At 42.6% G+C, this 23,140-nt stretch overlaps 1 long non-coding RNA gene across 1 annotated transcript; it reads right to left on the reverse strand.

The window, feature by feature from the left end:
- Positions 1–3,053: 3,053 nt before the first annotated feature.
- LOC306922391 lies at positions 3,054–23,140 on the reverse strand. The gene is made up of 3 exons (XR_013789918.1): positions 23,007–23,140; positions 16,411–16,568; positions 3,054–3,236 (listed from the first exon to the last, which is right to left on the reverse strand). It is a non-coding gene; the product is annotated as an uncharacterized lncRNA (long non-coding RNA).

Raw genomic sequence — 23,140 nt, forward strand, 5'->3', positions numbered from 1 at the left:
TACAACCAGGCCTTTACACTTTGCTAACCCTATCACTATGAGGTTAGAGTGGGCCAGGTTCACGACAAATTAAACCACAGAGGCTGTATGGGATATGGATATGGTTGTGGGGTTTCAGCGGGACAGAGCTTAAGAAGAAACAGCAAAGCTAATCAGCTTGGTGGCATTTGGTGTCTGTGACCCGCGGTATGGTGATGTGAGGGGGAAGGTAGAGAGATTAGGGGCCCTATCTTGCGCGCCGCCTTACCCCATATTCCTAACGTTAGTAGCCATATTTTCCTATTTGGAAAAGCATTTTAAAACACATTGTGTGCCCACACAACACTTTCAAAATAGTGACCCAGGGTGCCCACTTTTTACATTCATTTTTTTTTACATTTTTTTTTACGTTTTTGGCACTGCGGTAATTCCCAGGACGTCTGTGGACGTCTTGGGCTCAAAATGTGTTAAACTAGTTACATAGTTAAATATAACGATACGTTGTGAGCTTATAGATAGGCTATTTGAACTATTTGAAAATGTTTTTCAAAATAGGCAAAAATGGCAAAAAGGTTTAGGGATAAGGGGTAAGGTGGCACCCAAGATGGGGCCGTAAACACGTGTAGGTTACCACAGGGGTAAAAAAAAGAAAAAAGGGTATCCCATCACATCCTTTCAGTCAGTGGGGGAGGAGCCAACACTTTCAGTCAGTGGGTGAGGAGCCAACACTTTCAGTCAGTGGGTGAGGAGCCAACACTTTCAGTCAGTGGGTGAGGAGCCAACACTTTCTGCATTTACATTTTCATTTATGGGCAAAAACATGAGGACAAAAGAGAGATCTGATTCTATGTGTACCATTATGACAATAAATGTTTATGAAATCGATGCATTACAATTTCCATCATAAGGGACCCTTTTCAATGGGAAGGGATTTCCTGTTTTTTTTCCCCCTCCGTTTTAGGCCGGCTTTACACTGCAGTCACTTCAAGTCAAATCCGATTCAAATTCGATTTTTTCTCAAATCCGATCTTTTGGCCCGGTCATTCACACTACCGTTTGCAAGTGACCAGATCCGATCTGTGCATTCAGACTGATTTTAACAACTCAACGCAAAGCCGCCCTGCATCGACATATGTGCTTTGGTTACCGTGGTAACCAACAACAATCTAACAAAAAAGTTAGGAGCGCACACAGTAGGGAGGTGCTGACCACGGGAGACAAACTTTAAAATAGAAAGGAGAGGTCGCACAGCTCGTAGTCCCGATTTTTGGACCACAATGCTTATATGAGACGATTTAAAATTAAACTTTTTCGACCCTGGACCAAGGGATGAGCGAGTGACGTCAGGACTTTGGTACAGATTTCATCGTCTGTCCGCTCCGCTGTAGTGCTGACATAATGAAGTGACATTATTCCTATAAAACAAACGTGTGTTGCAATATTGTTTTCCTCTCTTTTCTGTCCTCTCGCTTGTTTTCTTTTTTATGTTTTTTTTTTTGTGGCTTTCGCCTTTATTTTATATTTTTTATGGAGGGACATACAGTAGGCTGACAGGAAATGGGGAGAGAGATGGGGGGGAAGACATGCAGTAAAGGCCGTCGGGATCGGGAGTCGAACCTGCGGCACACTGCCAGACTGGATTACCAGCCAAGGTGCCTGGACCACTGAGCCATGGCCCAGGCCTCGCTTGTTTTCTTTTGCTCTCATTTGGTTGTTTTTCTCTCTCTCTTGTTTGTTTACTTAAATAAGAATACTCGCGCTCTGTAATGACGTCATGTTAGTAGCGATCGGGTCGCGCTGTTTGATATGTTTCTCAGGTCACTTCATGTGGTCGTTGCATTCATTCAGACTGAGACAGATCTCCTCAGATCGGATTTAAATCGGATTTGAAACCACCTCTGGATGTGACTCAAGTCACATTTGAAAAAATCGGATTCCATGTGACCTGTCTGCATTTAAGCAAATCGGTTCTATCTTGAAGTGACACAGATCTGATTCAGGCTAGATTCAGGCTAGATTTGGCTGCCAGTGTAAATCAGGCCTTAGTCTCCATTGTTCTGTCCAATAAAGCTGAAATGTCGTACAAATAGAACCTAAATATCAATTTACAGATGAAAATGAAATGGCACTCACAGAAGTATTTCAATGTCTCCTCAATCTGCTCATATGAGAGTCCCAGTACGACCTCTGGGGGCAGTAGAGGAGTGTGCAGCCAGTCATCGTTGTCGTAGCCAAACACAGAGTCAGCACGCAGGGTGTAGTTAGGCTGACCCTCTGACAGCAGGCTCACTAGCTCCAACTCCGGCAGGTCTGAACAAAGGTCTGTGTGTGTGTGTGTGTGTGTGTGTGTGTGTGTGTGTGTGTGTGTGTGTTGTTTTAAAGTACAGAAGTAGGGACAGAAAGGGAGAACAAGGAGACAGCTTTCAGACTGACATGAAATGAACAGACACTGCCCTCTAGAGGTTAGGTGTAGATTTACTCCTGTCATTAAGTCACTCCCACTACCTGATGTAAATCGGAATTAACCGTCATACCTTCATTCCAACAACAAAATGTTTTCTCTCAAAAAGTGCAGTCATGTTACACAGCATCTGAATTTCCTTTCCTGACCCCCCCCCCCCCCCCCCCCCTTTCTCTTCTTCCCTTTCTTCCAGGATGGGAACTATGCACAAAAACAAATTTCACCCACTATTTTACTTGTAAAACTGTGATGTGACAATAAAGATGATTCTGATTCTGTGTTATGTTAATAATGACACCTATTCTATGTGATTCTGTGTTATGTTAATAATGACACCTATTCTATGTCTCACCAAACACAAATTTATGTTCTTTACTTGGCTGTTAAGTGAGCTAGAGTAGTTCTCTTCCCATCCAACTCACCACAGCTTTGTGTGTGACCTACCTGTGATGGTTGAAACATCGTGGAGGCCCGCTGGTCCCGGCTGCCTGGTGTTCCCAGGCGAGGCCAAGTGAAGAGGAACGGAGCCCAGCTCATCCAGGGCCCCTGACGCCTCCCCCTGCCCCTCATGGAGGGAGGAGAAGTCTAGCTGGGAGGCCAGGAGGGCCTGTGGTGGCCAGGAGGAGGCAGAAAGTGGAAGAGGAGGAGAGGTGGGAGGGGGAGCAGGGTGGGACAGCTTGACTGGTGCTGGAGGATTCAGGGTGAAGGCAGGGGACTGAAGGGTGGGCGTCCCAGGGAGGGACTGAGGCCCCCTGGTGGCTCAGGGAATAATTGCAGGCTGCCAGGGCATCAGGATCTGGGGGGAGGAGAGAGAGAGAGAGAGAGAGAGAGAGAGAGAGAGAGAGAGAGAGAGAGAGAGAGAGAGATAGAGAGATTCATTGATTTCCACCTTCCACTCTACAGCTGATAGTGTATCTGTGAAACAGTTTGACCAAACCAACTCAACTCCACTCGAAAGTATTTTTGTAGAACTTGCTAGGGACAAAGAGATTTTTGTGAAGCTGCATCAGATCACTGCTGGTTACCATCTATATCTATAGAAAATACTTTAGTATTATCTTCAATACCCATGAAGAGATGCTCTGTTGCTTCTAGGGATGCTGGCTTTACTGTACTGCGATACAAATGACAATATTCTGGCCATGATCAGATAGTAAAGGCCAGTACATACTCCTTCCTATCTAAGCTGCTCACAAAACCCAAGGATTTATTACGGAATATTTTTCATGTCCCCATCACCCTCATTGCTACCCGCCTTTATTATAGCTATAATTAAATGTGTTGATGTGGGTTTTTAAGATATTTTTTTAGCCTTTCTGGCTTTTGACAAATTACAGTAGTCTGTCAGGAAATGGGGAGAGAGATAGGGGGTGACATGCAGCAAAGGTTGTCGGGATTGGGACTCAAACCCGCGACACGCTGGCAGGCTAGTCCGAGCTTCTTTTGGGGTTTTTTCTTATAAGGAATACAGTATGTGAAGTAACTGGCAGGATGTTATATATGTGAAGTAACTGGCAGGATGTTATATATTCAAACTGAACTACATTAGAACAAATTAAATAATCTTGGGAGGCAAGTTATAAACAGCGATGTGACTGAGCAAAATTGGGTGACACCAGGAATATAAAGCCTTTTAGTTTGATGTTCAGAGAGACTCTTTCATTGTAAGAATCACATGGCCCAGGCTGGGGACTGTGTTTTGAGGGTCAGAGAGATCAGAGTTACCATGACCAGCCTCTAGCTACACACAGGATATGAGACACCGTTTTTCCTTTGTTTTGCCAATGGGTTCCCAGTTTGCAAGTAAGTGCTATAAACAATAAAGTCATATAAAACCAAACAGCAGGGGGCAGCGCATCCTGTGTTTAAAACTTTGTACCAACAAGAGCTACCTGACATCCCACCACTGTTCCTCCAATCAGATCTCCTCAGCTATGTCCATGTATTCAGTAACAGAGGTCTCTCCCCGTCTCTACAGCTCTTTAATATACATAACATATATTTTCAGGTGGGTTACAAATTCCAACCAATCAGGACTCGGAGAGAGAAACCATTTATCAGCTTAAAAGTTATAGTGTTCTAATTCCCATTTTACCAGTAAGTCATTTGTGTCATCACATCTAATTTGACTGGTTTATCCTGTATCCTGGATACAGGAACCCATAGATCTCTCTCTTGATTGGATATGATTGGTATCCCCATCTGAAAATGTATTTTCTCTTTATTAAAGAGTTGGAGAGGACAATGAGACCCCTGTTACTCAACAACACTCTAGCAATGACTACAATGGGAATATAGAGCTATTTATGTATTTAACATTTATTTTAACAAAATAACTCATTTAATCACTTGCACCACCTATAAAATCCAGGATTACATGAGTAAGGTCTGGGCACTATGACTCCGATCTCTGTACTTCTTTAATGTAAGGATTTGAGGTTTGAAGTCGATTTTGTGGCTGCATTTCTTGTTGATGAGTGTCAGCTGAATGTAAATGGATGAACACAGATCATTCATACTGCACTGTTTACAAAACAGGCTGTGTTTGAGTGAACAGGAGACTGTCTAAGACTCTAAGCTCATATTGTATACTGTGAGTCAGCCAGGCAATGCGTTGCTATTGATCTGTAATTGACACTAACAATGATGTAACGCTACAGAGACAATGGCTGCAAGGGGAAACCAGAAACCACTTAACAGTGCCAGAACATATGGCTATGTTCCAGGGAAACCCCACGGTTTAAAGTCTGACATTACATGAAGTCCTTTTACAGTTTATTTGATATAACCGATGACAACCCTGTACATTTTCATATAGTTAAATTGACAAGCATTACTGCGGGAATAATGCCGTAGCGACGAAATTAACACAAAGGCTTCATGCTTAGCAGACCAGTGACAAAGAGACAGCTGATACCTGAGCTGAATTACAGTATCTCAGTCAATAAAACATGAGCCCCATGCAGGCCAAAGGCACAGACTGTATTTATACAATACATGCCTAACAGGTTAGGGAGGGCATATCAACTTTGTTCCAAAATGAAAAGGTGACACCTGAATGTACAAAATGATTGATGACTTATATTATAGAACTTTAAAAAGGACAGCAGCTAAGTCCAAGATCGATAATTCTAAAGAGGTTTTAGCCACACCAAAGGAAAATCACCACCACCAACATGATTAGAGTTGAGAATAAAATATGTACGCTTTATAAGAGATCCGTTATTTGCCTATTTCAACAAATAAAGGATTGTAACAACTCATCTGTTCCTTAGAATTAGAATCTGAATTTTGTGTTTACTGAAGCATAATATACATTTTTGAGCGGTGCCTCCGCTCCATTACGCAGCTATGTGTGTCCCTCCCTATGTATGCGTGTGACACCTGTTCGTGTCCCTGTGACACCTCAGCATTACCACTGGACACGCACGCACGCACGCACGCACGCACGCACGCACGCACGCACGCACACGCACACGCACACGCACACGCACACACACACACACACACACACTTTCGTGTGCAGTGTAGTCGTGATGCGGACAGGCTTATGTAGTCACCCCCCCCACCACCACCCCAAGGCCCATTCTGAATAGCACCCATGTCACTTTTACCCTCATATCCATATCCATCCCCCAACCTGATCGCATGCAATCAGCTGAGTGAAATGGGTCTTGGCCAAGTTCACCCAGTCCCAGCCCCCATGCCACACATCATTTCTGTCTGCACTTAGAGCTGTCATAGAGAGAAGCTCGCACACGAGACTCAGAGGCTACTGTATCATACAGCCCATTACAGTAGTAGGGGTACTTATGTGTGCTCTGTCTCTACAGTAGGAAACAGACTGCCGTGCATCATTTACAGTTAACCTCTTTGGAATATGCAGTCAAATACGCAGTAGGGAAAAAAAACGTTATGACTGCATTGTATGAACTGTATTTTATGCTTTTTATGCTTACTGCAACAACTATTTGCCACAAATTGACAAATTAAATTCAAGCTTAAGAAACTGTTCTTTATAACTGCTATTCGGTTTGCTAACAAATATTCCTTTTAGGACACAACACTGCACTCATTATTCCTATGTAAATGGCTCTTGTCTTGTTGCATTGCATGTTTAAGATCTGCTGTTTAACTTTTTTTTTTCTAATTTGACTTTGATCTTAAAAAAAAAGATTGCCCCTATACCCTCTCCCCCCAGGCCATTGAATATAAGAATATAAGGAGAGAGAGAGAGAGAGAGAGAGAGAGAGAGAGAGAGAGATACAAATACAGTGTAGGCTACATAATAGCATAAGAGTTGTTGGAAATTACCATGAAAGTGTCATAGGGTGAAGAGTTTAGCATGTTTATGTCCCGTGGGGTTTGCTTGATTTAGCCTAAGTAAATACATATGCATTTTTATGTCAACACAAACAGATATACAGACACTCCAAAACATACACAGAAACAAATGCACACACACACGCCCTTCCATCTCATTATTTTGTGTAACACATTGTCCCTCTGTCAAGTCTAATTTGGCGGTGAGTGTTGTTGCCTGTTGGTTTGTGAAACAGCCAGCCTTGCGAGACTCTGTCGCCCACTTAACTGTGACACTTCAACTGTCACGCTGGTGGATGGCATTATTAGCCTCTCCCCCTGTTTTGAACTCTCTCTCTCTCTCTCTTCAGTACACAGGCATAAAGCCAGGGAACAGACTCAACCTGTCAGCTGAGAACTACTCTGGTTCTGCTTCAGAGCTGCACAATTCACTGAAGCTCAAGGAGAGATTAGTATTGTGGTTGTACAATACTGCGCGCGCACACGCACACACACAGTGTCTCGCACACACACAGTGTCACACACACACACACACACACACACACACACACACACACACACACACACAGTGTCACACACACACACAGTGTCTCGCACACACAGTGTCACACACACACACACACACACACACACACACACACACACAGTGTCACACACACACAGTTTGTTTAACTGCTGCTCTAAACAAACATTAAAAAGCCCATAGACTTGGCTGCCATATGACAGAATTCTCAAAAGCCATGCATTGGAGGAGCACCCCTCAAAAATAACTCAGTGAAGCTAAAAACAAACCGTAATATCAAACTAAACTGCATGAATCCCTATACACATAAAGCAAGTGGATAAAGGTGCAACTGTTGCAGTGTCTGACAGCACCTTTGACCTCAGTCAGTGTCAGACTGAGATCTGAGAGGTCGTGGTACTCTACAAACAATCTGCCTACAAGATGGTGTGTGTGTATGTGAGAGGGGGCACACAGGGCAGAGAGAGCGTGAGTGAAGGGAGGAACTAGAGGCGGAGGAAGGGGGCAGGAACATTCTACTATAGACCAGAGCAAGTGTGTGTGTGTGTGTGTGTGTGTGTGTGTGTGTGTGTGTGTGTGTGTGTGTGTGTGTGTGTGTGTGTGTGTGTGTGTGTGTGTGTGTGTGTGTGTGTGTGTGTGTGTGTGTGTGTGTGTGTGTGTGTGTGTGTGTGTGTGTGTGTGTGTGCACGCATGCGTGTCAGACAGCGGAAGAGAAAAGCTAAAGTAAAGAAAGTTCATCAAAAATGCCAAAAGGATACTTGGAATGCATTTGAAAGATGGTGACTACTTAGCAGGGGGGGGGGGATAAATACATTAATTGGTTCCAGTCTGTATTCACCCAGTCCTGGATAAATCACTATCTGCTAGCTAGCGGAGGGGAGTGGGAGGGGCATTCTGGTCTCTTCTATAATTGGCCGACAAGGTCTGGGACTCTGGACCTACTGTTGCCCTGGGAAACTGTAGGAGAGCGAGTGGCTTGTTCATGTGACAAAGCAGAAATAAAGTGCTGGATAGTGGCCGCCATTGTAGAAGTCCAACTTCACGCATATCCTGCATTAGTACTGTAAGCAATGGCCACTGTAGTGTAGAAATATATTTTTTTCTTTTCTTTATATTAATCCTTTATTTAACTAGATAAAATCTAATTGAGATTTACATCTAATAATAGTGTTTAATATATATATCAATTATTTATTTAAGCCTAGATTCAAGCCATGCAGGCCTGGATGGCTTGATTATAGGCTTAAAATAATTAATATAAATATTTTTGGAAATCCGTTATGGTTTTTAGAAAAAGGCCGATGCACACCTCAATAGGTTGATGACAGGTGCGTAGGACAAAGTGCATATAATACAAAAAGGGGATCTTTGTCGTTTCGTTCCGGATACGAAACGTTGAATTAATAAAGAGCACCATTTTTTGTAAGTTTCTCACCCTCGTACATGGACAAGGAGCATTTTTCAACCTAGTATATATACCTATATATATATATATACAGTACTTCTATAATAGGTATAGAAGTGTATTCTGACATCAACAACCATGCAGTCTTGGGAGGGCTCTCTAACCTTACTCACTGATACTGTATGTAGGGGTTGAGACTGGGCTGGACTGAGTTAGCAGAGGAGGGATGAGTTTGCGATGTGGCGACAGGACGTGTGTGTGGGTGACTTTATGTGTGTTCGCGCTACGGTGACGGGACGTGCATGTGTTGGAATGCATCTATTCTGCATTACTGTAAACAGTAGTCTGCTGCTCTGTATACAGGTACACACACACACTTCAAAATATCACTACTCATAAACTCGTCCTGATCCAAAAGCTCTCGTCATGAATAGAAATCACCTCCATTCAAAAGCTCTCGTCATGAATAGAAATCACCTCCATCCAAAAGCTCTCGTCATGAATAGAAATCACCTCCATCCAAAAGCTCTCGTCATGAATAGAAATCACCTCCATCCAAAAGCTCTCGTCATGAATAGAAATCACCTCCATCCAAAAGCTCTCGTCATAAATAGAAATCACCTCCATCCAAAAGCTCATTATCATCATAAATCGCAGCATATATACTGTATGCATTGTTCAAACTGAAATGTCAGCTTTTTTCTCTCCTCAATTTAATCCACTTGCCATGTGTACTACGATCCCCTGAAGCTGCCAATCCTACTAGTAAACTACTACTGCATGTACGTACAGTACCTACTCCTACAAATTATTTTCACCCGACAGCAAGGAGTTTCACAATGAAAGCGTAATTTGCATAGGAGGTTCACTCCATCCCCCCCACATCCCCGCCAGGCTGAACAGTCACATCAATCGACAACCAGCAGAAGTCGCTAGTGCAGCGACAAGAACATGATCCCTTGCCAGCTTTGTTTGAGGTGTATGACGCCCAAGCCAGAGGCACGTGCACCATTGGGTATGTTCAGTGGAAGGCAAGGGTTTGACCTCTACGTCAACCGGACATCATGAACTATATCAACTTTATTTACAATAATAGCTTCCATCTGCTCAGGCAGTACATTTGATCACTGGTCTGGTGTTCAAAGTACAATAATGCTTAGGAATGGATAGCTATATACTTTACCCATAGTATTATGTGTCACCTGAAACCTGCACAATGAACTGGATTCTCTTTGGGTTTATAAGACCTCATTTCACCTATGGTGACAAGATCACGCATAATACATAATACTTACTGCAATATATTGCCCTTCTCAATTTATCTACCTATAATTTTAGAGATGTCCGTCTCCTATCCCCGCTTCTCCTCACTGGCTGGACCAATTGATCTGAATTTGCACACGGCCATTGACCATTAGCTTATGCACAAGATCTGCAAAGCCCTTTTTCACTTTCCTAAATTGCTGCTAGCCCCTCCTATGTCCATCTTTTGGTGTCCGTGTAAACACAAACATTGAAGCCAAAAGTTAGGACAGAAAAGTGAAGACGCAAATTGTCATTGGCCAGAATGACATTTGTGATTTGATTGGTTGAGCACGGAATGTGATGTATGGTGATGTATGATGATAAGAGCGCCCCTCACTTCACACGGGTGTGATTCTTTTGTTGTCTTTTGTTGTCCTTATGTTTAACTATGACCGCAGTTTGCCGCTAATGCGTATGCGTGGCCACGTGCACATGCATGCCTGGTCACGTATGTGCACGTCCCCAAAGTACAGCTCAGAGTACTCACTGATATGTAGGGGTTGAGACTGGGCTGATGAGAGGTAGCACAGGAGGAGGGCTGTGAGGAAGGGATGGGTTTGCGATGCAGCGACAGGACGTGCGTGTGGGTGGCTGTATGTGTGTTCGCGCTGCGGTGACGGGACGTGGACGTGGACGTGCGTTGGAACTCTTGCAGGTACCAAGCACAAAGTTTCTTCCAATCCACATCAGGCGCCCTGGCTGGCCAGGGGGAGGTAGTTTAGAGACCTGCATATTTTTTGTGAGGGTACCTACCCTAGGGGACACAGGGAGAACATGCAAACTCCACACAGAAAGGCCCTTTCACCAACCCCGCCTCGGGTATGGGCACTGATGACGCGGAGGAGAGAACACGCCCCCAGCGGGAATCGAACCGAGGACCGTCTGTGAGGCGACAGCACTATCGACTGTGCCACCGTGGCCCCGACATAACCGTGATCTAAGGGTCTTCATGATATCACGTGATGTCACGAGGAGTGACCATATATGGAGACGTGAAAATTGGACTACAGCTAAAAACATTGTAGGAAACATGCCATTAGTGTTTTAAAACATTACCCCAAACCAGTAGACCAAAAGTAAAGACTTTGTTTCTTAGTGGAAGTCTACAGTCTACACCCTATGAAACGATAAGCTTTAGGCCTACTTATAATGACCAGGAAACATGGCTGCCTTCCTTTTCTTTTGTTTTACTTGTTACAAGTTCCAGAGGGACGCTGTTGATCTGCCCCTAGATATTCCATTGTATTTCGGTCTCACGGGGACCTGAGAAAATGACGATGTGAAGATAACTTGTTTTCTGTTCATCAGGGCCACATCAGAACAGAAGTCTCATCCACATGCTTTGACTAAAGGGTGTAACCGAGCTTATTCAACTGCTCCAGGGCATACAAAATACAGCTCACTCCAGAGGCCTCCAGTGCCAGACGTGCGGGATTCGACGGGAAGCCATTTACAGCAAGGGGGGCTGACATCAGGGTGGACCCCCCATTTATTAAATGCTATAAAAAGGCTTTACAAATAAGTTTATTTTGCACACACACTCCCTGGATGCCAATGATGAACCTCTGCCCCAAATTTCCTGTTATAGCGCCACCAGGAGGCCGACCTGTAAAACATTTTTTTTATATTACTCCTCCAGATTTCAGCATGCAATTTACGTGAAATATTTCACAGACTTTTCTACTAGGCTGAGGAATATATCCCACCCTTTTCACATTGGCCTGTTATAGCGCCACAAACAGGTGGATTTTTGCAAAACACATTTTTGGAACAAAATGCCTCAAATCATCCAATTGCCATCCAAGGCGTAAGAAGAAACGGCACCCTTTTCACATTGGCCTATTATAGGTGAGTGTGTGTGTGTGTGTGTGTGCGTGCGTGCGTGCGTGCGTGCGTGCGTGCGTGCGTGCGTGCGTGCGTGCGTGCGTGCGTGCGTGCGTGCGTGCGTGCGTGCGTGCGTGCGTGCGTGCGTGCGGTGGGAGGGGAGGTATCAGTTCACTATCTGGCAAACTGTTAACTCTGCAAACAATACACAATGACTACGAGCTCTCCTGCACGCTCACCATGTGTCTCTGTCACTACGTGAGACGGCAAGGTTAGACTGGTGCACTCAATTAGATAAGACAAATACACATACTGTATAGTACACACACATACACACACACACCTGTCTGGACATTATCTCCTGGTGTTTATACTGTATAGAGTCACAAGGCATATACAGCTCACTCATTTGAGTTGCTAAATTATACAATATTGAACTACTATATTTTTTTATGACCATGTATGAACAATGGAACTATAAGATTACCCAAATTAGAATAATCTCAAACTAGGCTGATGTGGTTAGAATAATGATGGGTATTGTAAACAGGTGCTCAGGTGCAGTCTCTCTGCCCTACTGATTATTTCATGTTTTATTCATCATGTTTATTGTGTTTTTATCGAGTAGTTCCCTGAACACAAGGATATTGTGTGGCAATCACCATGTCCTTCAACAGAAATTAAATTAAAAAGCCATATTTGCAGAATTCGCACACAAAGAAACCATCGTGAAAGCTTGTTATAAAACCAATAAACAAAATGTGGATAATGACACTCATTATGCCCCACAACATAAGAGTTACTCTCACGGTATATACATAGACCTACCATGGTGGTGGTGGTCTATATATGGTGGTCGTCAGAGTTACTACAGGCCACCAAGTCTTTATGTGATGTGTGTGCAACTACCTCCTTGCTGGTCTACCTGCATGCGCTCTCAAATCTTCATCCAGAATGCGGAAGCACGAACCCTGGTCTTCAATCTCCCAAAATGTTCACAAATAGTTACCTTCTTATGCACTCACTCCACTGGCTCCCTGTTACTGCTCAAAGCCTGGTGATGATCTAGTTAGTACAAGCAACCATGGTATCCCTGCAGGATATGATGAAGTCCTACACTACAACTTTTCCCGCAAACTTTGACTTTAGGGTTGGGAAGGACATCTGTCCATTTTGCACTTAGGGGGGAGGGGGGGGGGGGGGATAACCCTCAAGCATGAAGTAGGAGTATATTGTCTGGAGTGTGTGAATACGGTGAATGTTGTATTTTTATGGCCCCATTCATTATTGCATCAAACTATGACATCTAGACTCTTTGTAACGCTTATATTGGCACTGTGATTAAAAATAGAAAACATGTTGATACAGAACACAAAAGGTGTAATCAAATCGTATAGATATTAGATAATAAAATCCATATGATAATATTTGTATCCATAATGGTGCCGCTGTATTAATAGTTATCAGGCTCTTGTGTACAGAGCATGTACAGTTAACCATTAACAAAACCAATTGCCCAGTTTGCCCATAAAGACAGGGTTTGTTATATCCTCTGACCTTATTGATAAAGGAGACCGACAGAGGAAAATATGAGCAGGAAGGTGTCCAGTATCTTGCTCAAAGGGACACGGGGTGACACCCAAAGAGATCCCAACAGCTCCACTCCAACAATCCCATCAGCAGTTCTTCACAGTCACAGCCTTATCCTAGCAGCTTTATCAGCATGACAAAAGGCAGGATATGATGCACTGGCCAGTGGACAATACAAATAATAAGAGCACAAACTGAGGTTAGCTACATGAAAGAGATGGGGAAATAAACTAACAAAACGAAAGGGCCCAGCTGTGTGTAAAAAGAGAAAGAGGGAGACAGATACGTAGTGTTGAGATGAGGATTTAGGCAAGGCATAATGACAGAGGACAGTCTACTCTAGTCAAACATGTGTTGACTAGTAGAGACACAGCTGTAAAGCTGTACAAGAACCAATTTTACTAGATGGATGGAAGGCCAGAGAAGACAAGATGAAAAGGAATATAACTGTGAGCTGAGCTTGGGAAAAGAACAGGGGAGGTGTCCAGAAGACCTTTAAGTAGAAAAGACCTGCAGGTTATTTTCACAGCTCACTACAGTCACCCAGACAACTGGAACAGATATATCTGGAGTGGAAACCCATCCCAGGGAATAAAAAGAGGCTAATAAAAGGCATAAAGCCAAATCTTAAAAAGGGGAGAAAAAAACTATGATCAGTTTGTGTAATGTGCACTAAATGGTCGCACTAATGTAGATAGACAGCCACTTCCGCGAGAGTTCCACAACACGTCATTTCCTTTTTGGGGGTATTTTTTTGCTTTTATTATTATACAGCGTCAGGATAATAGATAAAAGGGAGCATACTCGAGAGGGGGGGGAAAAGTATTTCACCCACTTATTTACACCTGCAAACCTGTGATGATTTTGATCCTGCTTCTGAAATACGTCTGATATACAATGACTGTGATTCAGAAAAACTTATTGGGGGGCGAAACTAAACCTGGTCATAGCCCTGGGCACTACAAGGTCTTAATTACCGTTACTAAGGAATGTAAATCTATACATGTAAGTACATCCCCCGGGACTGCCCCTTACGTCCTGGGTCACACACAGATATTGTGTGATGATGCACATTCTCATTGGCTCGTTTTGACAAGCTAAGCTAAGCTAAGTAGCCATGTAGAATGTCAATAAGGTTTCTGAACCAGAATTATGTTTCACATCAATTAAAGTACTATGTGCAATTTCAAAATACATTATAATCTATTCCAACTCGGCTTACAACTCGGGCAGCGCACTAGTCGACAGAGTTGGTAATTTGCTGCTCAGTGCAGGCATTTGCTCGTAAAGGATGCAACTTCTTGCCTGCAGCGCACCTGCCTTGTACTCAAGTGATATAGCTTATGCTAGCAAATGTCTGCTCCGCCCAGCTAGAGCATGCCTGCCTGTTTGTCTAAGTGGAGATAGGTGTGCTCAAGTCAAGCCCCGCCAGTTGCAAAAGTTCTGATACCTGGCTTCCACACTGCCTGATCCTAGCCTTTTGCTCATGACATCTATTCCAACTCTGGTTCCTGTCTCCAGTCCCCCATCTCATCTGCCCAGGTTTGCCATCCCTAGCCTGTCCCAACTCGGCTTGCTCCTGCGTCCATCTCCACTGACTGCAGCTGGTTCCCATAAAGCTGAGCTTCCAGTGACCTGCACCCCACCCAACCTCTTAATAAATACCTTTATAACCATAACCCTGTCTAATTATCCGAGTCTGCACTTGGGTTCACCTGGTCCGCGTATAACAAATACTGTTATAAGCCTGTCACGACTCACGAGTCAATAATCTACCCAATGCAGGCACACACAATGCACGGCGCTTCACGTTCAGCAAGGAGTGCCAAACTATTCACCCTGAGACCAGACCAAAGCACTTTCAATTTGTTAATTAGTTGTAGAAATTCCTCAGTATGTCTGAAAACTCATGCCGAGTACAGTGACACACTAAAACCCTGCATTATCTCCCACTAAGTCTGTCAAGGTGACGTCCCACCTTGTCACAGCAAAACACACAAGCAGAACGTCACACAGTCATGCGTTGTATATGGAGGTCTATTCAAAAGGACAGGTAAAGCCTATGAACAATGACTCAATAAACCTGACTCACTCACCTGCTCCATTCGGCTAAAAGAGTTTAAACAGCCCTCCACAGAATATGGTAACAAGTCGGTCATTTTAGTCTACACCTCCACATACAGTACACTCCACTCGATCTACATAGACGCCAATAGAATGAGACTTTGTTTAGGATTCTGGCATGTTGACATGAGAAGCATCAAGGAGAACACTGGGGCCTCTGTCCTGGCTACTAAACAATCAACATAAAAAGACACAGCTACACTGTAACAAATGTAGCATCAATGACACACACCGTGCTGTCTAAAACAACTTTTATAATCTATGTATTAACCATCATACACAATACAGACTGTATAATAGTATTTAAGTCATTTTAGAACATGACTTAGTGCTATGATACTATAGTTATTATTTGTGCCTATAAAATACTAACATTTTCCAAAGCTGACAGTCAGTGAGTTATAATAATAGTAGCTTAGTAATATCATTGCTCCTACACCATATTAATATAGGTTTAATATGAACTATATATAAGTTACCCTATGATAGCAATGTGAAAGGTTAGAGTCTTTTGTTACAGCATTTATCTTTGCAGGATGTTGTACTTGCAATGTTTAGTAGGGTGGTTTACAGTGCTGAAACACACAGTATTGATTAACCACCAATCAAGTAGCAAAGCTAGAAATACTGTAACAAAACAATACAGCATGTCTCTGTCTTATGATATGTATGCATTACAGAAACTGGCTGAATTGTTATATTATTTAACCTTGCACAGGAAACTCTTGTTTGTCTTCTGTGTCCAGCAGTATAATACTATTATCAGATGCTAACAACATTGGCCAGGTATGACGGGATAACAACAACAACATACATAATAGCCAATTAGTATTATGTACAGTACATACTGTATGTTAGTATATGTCAGGGACTTACTGTGTGGCTCCAGTAGTTACTCTTGTAGAGGGCATTGTACACATATTGGCCTGTGTGTCCTTCAGTAAAAGTGCACGTCAGATGAAAGGCCCTTCGCCGCTGCTGCTGCCTGTAGCTGCCTCTCTCAGCTACTGTCCCGGCAGGAGTCTGTATCCTGCCTGAGAGAGAGACACAGAGAGAGAGAGAGAGAGAGAGAGAGGGTGGGTGGGGTTGAAGAGAGGGGGAGAGGAGAGGTTGCGGGAAGGAAATATACAGAGGAGGGAGAGGGCGTGTTTATTATGGTGTGTGTGTGAGAAAGAGAGGAAGCGTGTGTGTGTGTGTGCGTTAAGAAGAAAGAGAGAGAGAGAGAGAGACAGATGACAGAGTTTATGTTTACCACAGCTGCATCCCAGTTATTAGCATCAAGTAAACGCTGTGGAGCAGCGTGGGCTCTCCAACTTCATGGTCTGCAAAACGTACAGTGTTTAGCTATCGTAGAAGTCCCAGTTGATGTCTTTATCCTGCATCAGTACTGCAGATTATTATGTTGACTATCATATTTTTGCAGAATCAAATCCATCAAAACATGACACAAGTAGTCACAACTTATCAAGTGCAGAAATAGTTCAGCAAGCATGCCGTGAGAAGCCAGACTTCTGTGAGTCAGTCCTATAGACTTCCATCTACTGTACTACTGAATCCAAGTCATTTGCATTAGTCAAATTCTACAAAGCACTGGTCTTTGTGCCGTAAAATCAGATCTACACACTACCCTGTGTCGGCAGACATGAGTACCTGTTTTTAGCCCCACTAGGGCTCTAAGGATGGCCATGTCGTTCAGCCCATTGGTTAGTCTGTCTGTCTGTCTGTCTGTCCAGTCAACCGGCGTCCGTCCATCCCCACTATTCCAATCATACTGTATCAGAAACCTTGCAACTCCTCTGTAAATTCATGCCCAACTTCACCACACAAGAGTGTCACACAAAAGTAAAATAGCAGATCTACAAGCTCATGTTTTTAAAATAATACTGGTAATAAAAAAGGAACGGTTTTGGACATACGTAAGTAAGGTTTCCGCTGAACGGCATCGTGCATTATAATTCAATAATTCTTGTAACATTATATACAATTTATTTATGCATTATAATTACAATCAATATAGTATGCTTATGTCTTACAATAAATTCACGTCTCTGTGTGTGTGTGTGTGTGTGTGTGTGTGTGTGTGTGTGTGTGTACAGTGTACACATCATAACTTGTGGACCGCTCGATCCACCAACTTCTAATTCGACACACGCGTTCCACATCACCACACGGAGTGCAGTGCCTGGCCTCGAGTCGGTCGGATACACGGTTGTCCAACCGCCAGAAAAGGCTCTGCTCAGGCTCTGCCAGTGGACCAAATGAGCCTAAGCCCCCTACCTGTGCAATTTCGAGCGCCTGCCTGAGCCTTTTTCCCCACACCTGCAATTTGATTACTTAGTCAGTCCACTTTTCACAGCCAGTTTGCTCCATGGACATTTATCACTGCAGAAGGACTTACACAGGCAGACAGAGTTAAAACGGGTGCTAAGAAAACAGATATAACGGGTATTGCATACTAGGGTGGAGTTGGGGTATGTATTCCCGATTTTCATTGTTCCCAACTTGCAACGTTCCCAAGTAGGGCATTATAAGTGGTCAATGGGTGCTATAAGGGGTCGTGGTCATTGGGTGGTTAATAAATAGCATTACATGTATGCAAGAATACACAAAGTTTTGCTTACACCTTCAAGAATATTATTTATTTATTTAAAGCACACAATGACCCTGACCACTATAATGCATTATAACAGTGATTACAATACATTATGAGATAGATTATTACAATGTACTATAATCCACTACAAAAAGTGTCCAGTAATTATGAAGTATTATAACGCTTATAGTTATATACCTTCTACGTCATTCTAGAATGCTTTATAATGTGTACTGTAAAGCACAATGAGTATTCATGAGTTGTATCATAATATATCGATAATATAAGCCACCACTCGAGGGAGGGGGAAGACAGCTACAGGTCTTGCATGGAAACGAGTGAGCTGACGTGAAGGGACTTTTTTTTCCTTGTTTTTTAAACAAACGCTGACCTGCGTGACCAATGTGAAGCAACTGAAAACATATACTGTATCTTCAGGTTTGAACGCACCTTCAGTCCCCAAGCCTCTAGCCTGGCTTTAGCCATACTGATAAGTAACGTGCCTTCACTCTCGCTTCCTCCCCAATAACATAGCGACAACTTTGCAAATTCGAATGTCACTCGATATCACTTCAAACCAAACACGGGTGAAACAGCACAGGCATTGTGGTGGGGGGTGTGTGGCAGACGCCAGACAGACAGCTGAAAGCAGTGGTGACGTGCGGTTACAGATGGCCATGTCCTGTCTGAAGTAGTCAAAGCCAAGGACAATGTTACAATAGCCTACTGCACCGAATGTGATAAAATGAACAGCAGCATCACCTCGAATATCTGTCGTGTGTGCGTTCGTGTCTCAGCCATACAGAGACGTATTTATGTGAGGCCCAGGAATACAGACCCCTCCCCCAGGGAATGCTCCGCAGACCACTTGCCTAATAATATTAACTTTGTGCCCTTCCCACGATCATCCGTTAACAATTCCCTCCCAATCAATAATGTGATCTATTACATCTCATTACCAACACTGTACCTAATTTGGTGTTCATATATTAGAATGGGTAAGGACTAGTAGTAACTATATATAATTATACAGTTATAAGCAATTATACTGTTATAGATTATAACGAATTATAAGTATGCTTATAATGCATAGACATTGGAAGCATAGCAAGAATTGAATGAATAAATAAATACAATTCTCAGCCATAACAAATTAGGAAGAAAAAACTTTTAAGAAGTAGTGAAAATAGCAGATCTACACATTGGCTTAGCTTGTTATCGCAGGTAAACGACTATCACTGTTCCCAACACAGTGGCTTATTGATTAATTCAAGGCTGTCTGATTTGACTGTTGATCAAGCACTGATTAATTACAGCCTTAAGTGAGGTCAAAGACATATTAATGTGTTCTATTAACAGATTGACTTGTCATATCAAACAAAACAGTCATTTTTGTTTCATTCAATAATGTACACCTGGCATGCTTTAGAAGAGGGACGCAGTGTGTCTATAAGCAGAGACAAATAATGCACTTCCAGAACATTCGTCTGGCTGTCGCCCGCTGTTATTCAGCATCTCAGACTAGGCTTTTGGTGGCCATATCAGCTGTAGTGGGGAGCAAAGCCATGACCTTGCGGTTGTTGAAATCCGAGAGACCCGATTTGACTAAAATCCAGATACAGTTGCTGGCCTTACATTAACCTTTATGCCACAACACTGTAGCTGGCTTAGAAGAGTAAGGCACAGAACAGCCTACTGTTTACAGGTCAATATGCTCATTAAAAGTGGCTTAGCTAAATGTTGGAGACAATGATCCACTGTACTGGTAAATTCAGACAGAAAATGAGGACACACTGACAACTAGCCATAAAACAAAGACAAATATTGTGTGTGTGTGTAGAAATTGACTCTCATTCAAGCTCCTTGTTAGCTGAATCTCTCACCCAGAGTGAATTACAAGTGAGTGACATCAGAGAATAATAGAATATGCTTCATTTCCTTAATCACCAATATTATAATCAAGTGATAGTAAGCAGTACAAAGGTCAAATTGCATATAGAGGCTACTTGACAATCAAATCCAGTGTTAATGTAAATCAGAGTTCATGATAAAATCAGGCCAGCGAGATTAGGACTACACGCAGCTAAATTATTTTATGTTTTCATATAACTTGACTGTTATAAAATACAATACTGTGTCATTATATACTGATTATATACAAAATATGTCATTTGTAAAATCTTTCACTTAATTTGTATCACAATTCCCCATGTATTACTATTTTCATGTAGCATACAGTAATGTAACATTTCTTCTGCATGATGGGCACATTTTTGTTTGCCCATTGCAATGCACGACTGGACGTCAATGTACTCATGCCAACAAATGTACAGCTGTCGAAGAGGCAATGCGAGTTTTTAGCTGCAAACACTTTTTAATCTGGTAGTAAAAATCTCATGAGGACTTAAAAAAAATGTATAAATTACTATTAAATGTCTATGGATATATTGGTAAGTGAAAGTTTCATCCTGTCCCAAAGCCAACATTGTACTACCTTTGTATTAGAGATGCTCCGATCAGGTTTTTTGGGACCGATACCGATTGTTTTTCTCATGATCGGCCGATACCGATAGGTCCGATACCGATACTGATCTTGTGAAATGTTGCAAATTTTAATATTTCCAAAATGATTATATGGCAAAACCCATGTCAAAACTGTTCCTGTGTGTGGGGAGGAAGGGGAGAATGTTTAGGCCTGTCACAAAATGCAAAATGATGTTATACTATATATCTGATTGACATTTATACAACTTATATGGTGTAAAAGATCAGTTTCTCCAGATTGGGTAAATTGCCGATCACAGATAGGGTAAATGCCGATTACCGATCAGAGTGAATATCAGCCGATATGGCCGATCACCGATCACTGGCCGATTATCGGAGCATCTCTACTTTGTATTGTGCTGTTTTTCTAATAGTCATAATGATGGCTCAGCCTTGGATCAAGACGGATACAACAGTCTTGTATTAAGGCTAAATGATGGCTTTGTGCTATGCTGTGATTATACCATAAATGGCATTAAAGTTTCTCATCAACCCTGGCATGCAGATTTGTTTTTTTTCTAGAAGTGAGTGTCTTTTGACTCATGGCTTATGATCTGGCTTTGATTAAGTCAAATTACACAGCAGACATTCTATCTAGAATCTACATTACGTCATGCTCACACATGAAAAGTGGCTAACAAAACATTGCATTCTTTCAGCTGCTCGGCCTAACCGGTCTATTCTACTGTACCCTGCTTCTGCATTCTACTTCAATAGATAGGTACAGTAGAAAGATTTACAAAACAAACACATAATGTAGGCCTATAGGCAACAAGTTAATTTACTGAACTGAAGTTTGTCTTTAGCAGTTTTGCCTTAAGGGCAGACAGCAATCTCCTGTTACGTGTTAGTCCGGCTTCCTATTTGGGTTTTAGTTGAGGTTGTGCAAGTGCTTCCACAATAGCCTGGCTAATAAGCCAGACTAATATCACACAACACTGTCGCGGTATATCAGTCTGGGCTGGCTCCACTTGGATTTCATTTCCCGGGGAACATTTTCTCTTTGACGCAATTGGTCAGAGCTACTGTCAGTCAAAAGTCTCAAGCATTGAACGTCACTGTACCAAAGCCCGCCTATATTGCATACCGTGTCCCGATTGGTCCGACCTGTTCTCTGCTGTAGGAAAGAGGCGTGCTACTGAGCCTCGCCAGACCGTAATCCGCTGGTAGGCAACTTTTTTTTGCCAACGGCTGATTCGGTCTGGTTTATTAACCAGGCTACTTCCACAATGCATTCACCGACATTTACATTGATATATCTCAATGCTCTTTAAATGTAAGAACAAGCTTGGCTGTGTGTGGTACTTACTGTGTCACATAGGCCTACAGCTATAGGACTGAAGTTTCTTTCATGTGGAAATACAGACATCTGAGCATAATATTATACTATGGAGTAGCCTACTGTTCACACAATAAGTATCAGCTCAGCCTTCCCAAAACTCCATATAGCAATTAATTGCCCTCTTCTCTTGACAAACTATGCAGTGTACTGTATAGTTCATAGTCAAAACTCCATGCTCGTCTAGAAGTTAATCCCATCATCACCATAGCTTTCTGTTTCATCCCTTACAATGTCTCTCTCGCAGCTTTCTAATGTTTTCACAGTAAAGACATTTCAAACAGACATTAAACAGTATTGACTGGGGAAGAATGATCAAATACAATGGATTTTTGTCCCCTAATGCTTTTTGCTTTGACTTTTTGTCCTTTGCATTCATTGTGCTAATAAGCCTAATGCTTTCAGGAGATAGACTTGTATGATGTGATGTGACAGAAAGTGATTGTCAGTATGTAAGCATTACCGGCTGAGATAGTCAGTGTCTCATAGATTTATCCTATGACACGCGCGCGCACACACACACACACACACACAAACTTGGAGGATGCTCTTGTTCACAGCCGCGACAGTAACAAACAAGATCGCCTACCAACAGGATAATGGTCAAATCAAGCGCAAACAAAAAATAGCCTAATAATATCAGTTAAAAAGCATTGTGGGGTGCGACGTCTGCAAAAAAAATGAAAAATGAAGGTTTCGAACATCAGCTCACAGTCACAGGTAGACTGTGAGTTAGCTAACTGTGAGTGTGAAGTGAAGTGGATCAACTTCAGTCTAAAGTAAGACAATAAAACAATGTCTCTAAACTAAACTCCTCAAGAAAGGGACAAGTCTAGGCTCCACTTCCTACCACCAAAGACTCAAAGAGTTCCCACCCTGAGTGCTATCTGGACATTTCCCTTACTGTGGTGTATCAGGCGGATAGTAAGGAAGCTCTCCATGGGAAGGACAGCGTAAATAGTTAAGAAGTAAGCACAAAGCACAAGATAAACTTACATATTCATGTACTCGGCGTTGTTCAAGGTCGTTGTCCGCTCACAACTTTTCCTCCTAGCAGCAAACTAACCCCGACTCAGCTGTCAAAGCGATGAAGCTGCTCTGTTGTCTGTTTAGTCATCTACTGACGTATC

Source organism: Electrona antarctica, assembly GCF_951216825.1.
Source record: "Electrona antarctica genome assembly, chromosome: 4".
Lineage (NCBI taxonomy): Eukaryota > Metazoa > Chordata > Actinopteri > Myctophiformes > Myctophidae > Electrona > Electrona antarctica.